The following is a 3,646-nucleotide window of genomic DNA, read 5'->3' as shown; positions in this document are numbered from 1 at the left end:
GGTGTAATTCACCGATTTTTTTTGTCAAATCAATTTATCTGATCTAATTTTGACAAAAATAATATAATTTAATCAATTATATATATTGAATTTTAATTACTAAAAAATATCTTTAAAAAAAATATTTTAAGCATCTTTATCTGAGTAGCTCTCATAGCTCCCATAGATGAATATGTATTGGTCAATATTCAGAGTAATTTTTTTCCCAAAAATATTTAATTATTTCCACTGTGTCAAAAAGTATATGCTACATTATACAAGTTATGGAAAATAACTACTATCACTGGCTGATTAACTAAGATATACTACTATACATGTTACATGAGGAGCATTGCTGGGTTTTTATATCAAGAATCTTTGATATATACCCATTCCACAACATTTTCTCTCCAATAATATTTCAGCAATGTCATAAACAGACAAAATCCTCCACCACCATCATCAATCAACAGCACTCAAATTTCTTGACCTGTATTGCCTAGTGAGTCCAATATGTATTATTTTGGCACTGCCATTTGTTTAGGGACTGAACTTTTGTCGGTCGGTATTATTAGTGAGTAATATAGCACTTTATACTTTGTTGTAGTTTTATTTAGTTTATTTATATACACATGCACCTTATTTTTTGTTTATTTAAAATATTATTTTACATATATATTAAAAATCAATTACTAAATTAATTATTTATATAAAATATATATTAAAATCGTTTAAAATAATATATATTTATATACAATTATATTCAGTGAATATATAATTTTAGATATTATACGCATAGTATTTTGATTTACAATATATACTATGATAATAACAGGATTTAAGATGGTTAAAGAGCGAATAATTAATCTCTTGACACTGTTGTTCATGTCATTATTCATTAATCAATCCTACTTATATATGACGTGATAATGAGGATTCTAGAAGGGCAATCAGTTAAGTTTGATGAAATACTCAAATATATATTGTTATGCATCATTTAATTTATCTCAATTAATTAAGAATTTATTTAAAAAATGTTTTTAAGAATACTTAGCGTGTTAAACTTTACAATAAAAAAATTAGTAATGCAATTAAATACATTTTTTAAAATTCTAATTTTCAACCAAGCCTTTTGAAATTTGATCCTTTTTTGAAGTAACTTGTTGACCGTTGAGACAATTATTAAAAAAAAGATCAATTGGTGATTAATTAATGTACTAAAGTGTGAAACATGTATTCGAGAGGAAGCTAAGTATCTTATCCACAACAACAAACTAATGTAAGCATATGTTGGATTTCCTCGTCAACACTGACTCATAGTCATCTCCACCGAAAGATTGACACAAAAGTTCAAAATTAAGGGAAAAAGAAGGGAGCATTATTCTTGCTCCACATTTTTAGCTAGATTGTTTTTTGTTGGTTTGTATATATAAATTAATTAAAAAATTTAAGTAGTAGTCAGCATATATTCAGCATTATTGTTTTGACTTTTGTGTTACAAATACGTAACATTATTTAAGATTGTCACCGAAATTGAGACCCAGAAGTTAGCCTAGCTAGCTAGTTGTACGTCATGTGAAATTGAACAATTAACACGTATAGTAACCCTTGAATTTGATTATGTAATGTTGTTCTCAAGAATATAGATTTGTTTGCTTAGGAGGAAACAAGGTTTATCCAAAGAAATTGAATGCATGAAAAAAGAGGTAACTGTCTCAACAACATTCAATAAATGAAACCTTAACTTTCCACAGACCACAACCTTTTTGGCGATAGATCAAGAAAGTTGTACAACTTTGGATAAAACCTTAACATAATTCATGCCACGAATAATCTGCTGTGTATGTGTGTTTGTGTCTTCTACGATAAACATGTATAGATTCATCCACGCATGACATGTTAAATTAAAGCATGTTTCAATCAATGCTACTTAATTAATTTGGTGGTGAATATTGATCTTCTGGTCTTAATCTCCCCTTTACAAATTGGATAGGTCACTTTTAGGATTTGAAAGCAAGTAAACAACGCAAATTGGAGCTGGTCACATGCATGCATACTTATTAAGCTTTCTTTTTATCTATTTCTCGTGGTTACTCTTTCTTGTTATTTATGTTCCCCCCATCTATCCACGCCAGATTGATCTGGATACACATGTTTAAAAAAAGAACAATAAAAATAAAAAATCAAGTGACATTTTAATGATTTTTATTAAGGTAAAAACTCAAGTGAAGTCGACTTCACGTGAAGTTGATACCTGAGAATCGTTATATTAAAATGTAGTCAAATCAATCAAATCATTTAACGGCTCTCAGATATCAACTTCGCGTATCCAAATTTGATGGCTTTTCACTATCTCAATAATTAAACAAATTCCTACAAAAACAATATCAAATTGTATATACATTATTTGTGTTAGATATCAGCGTGACGTAATGCATAATCCAGCATCCACCTAACAGATAGATTATTATTCTTGCTTCCAAACTTGCTTTCTATAGCAAAAAAAATATATATAATTCGAGTATGTATGATGAGGTACCTACTATATATGTGACATATATGCCTTGTTTAGATTGTTCAAGAAAAATATATATAATAAGCGACATAGGATATCATGAAATTAAATAAATGATTTGCTAATTAAAAAAATACACGTCTATTATTATTTAACATTTCGAACAAGTAATTTCGTAATACTGTGTCGTATATGATGAAAAAGAATAAACTAAGATGGCCATGAATATATCCATTTCTCAATTAGTTATACGATCCTTTTTATAATTTTTGGATGTGGTCCAAAACGAAGTTGCTGTGTATATAATAAATAAATATTTATTTTATTTATCGAGGTAGATTTGGTGTTGTGTACTAATATATAATATAAGTATGATGAGTAGGTGAAAAAGCTAAGAAGGTTGGGATTTTGATGTGACACATTGACCTTTCAAGTGTGGTGGGATTGACTAATATCAACTGTAATGATGTCATTAGCAAATTTTGACCAGTGAAATTCAAACACGTGTAAGGTGGGACCCACGCCACGTAATCGCATACTCAAAAGATGATGCTCGGAGTCATATGTAAGACCGACCTCCACTTTTTCAGTTCGCACTTTCCATTCTTCTTCCTTTTATTTCTCTTTTTTTTTGTTTTGTTCGTTTTTCTTTTTAATTTTTATATTAAAAAGTTAAAGGAAGCTTCTCTTAGCTTTTTCAGTTTTTCCCCCCAACAAAGTTTTTATTTTTCTTATGTGATAATGTAAAATGTGCTACTACTAATGATTCCTAAGAACTTAATTAGTGGAAAGATGAGTAGTCTCTTAATTGGATGAATTATAATATTAATATAATATCTTCGTTGTCAATGAATTGTATGCAAAATCATGCTATTTTTTAAGGTAAAATTAGTAGTGCCAGCAGAGATGAAAACTATAATAATGAGGAACACATGTCGATTTTTTAATGAAAAATGTTAAAAGATTATCATTTAAAAAAAATTACGTAAAATAAAAATATGAATTATTCATAAATTAAACACTACATTATATCATTTATTTCTACTTAACCATTTAAACTAAAGAAATATGTAATGAATTAACAATTTAAAATGAAAAATTGTTAGAGGATCGGAGTAATATTTTTTTTTTTTACTATTTTTAGCTAATATT

At 27.8% G+C, this 3,646-nt stretch overlaps 1 long non-coding RNA gene across 1 annotated transcript in view; it reads left to right on the top strand.

Moving 5' to 3' along the window:
* Window positions 1-3,646, top strand: part of LOC110265595 — a 22,644-nt gene that overhangs the window by 2,907 nt on the left and 16,091 nt on the right. Inside the window, exon 2 of the long non-coding RNA XR_002351755.1 lies at window positions 815-825. This is a non-coding gene — a long non-coding RNA (uncharacterized LOC110265595). The remainder of the gene's footprint in view (window positions 1-814; window positions 826-3,646) is intronic.

The sequence above is a fragment of the Arachis ipaensis genome, chromosome B08 (genome assembly GCF_000816755.2).
Source record: "Arachis ipaensis cultivar K30076 chromosome B08, Araip1.1, whole genome shotgun sequence".
NCBI classification, from domain to species: Eukaryota; Viridiplantae; Streptophyta; class Magnoliopsida; order Fabales; family Fabaceae; genus Arachis; species Arachis ipaensis.
This window is presented reverse-complemented; position numbering and strand designations above follow the sequence as displayed.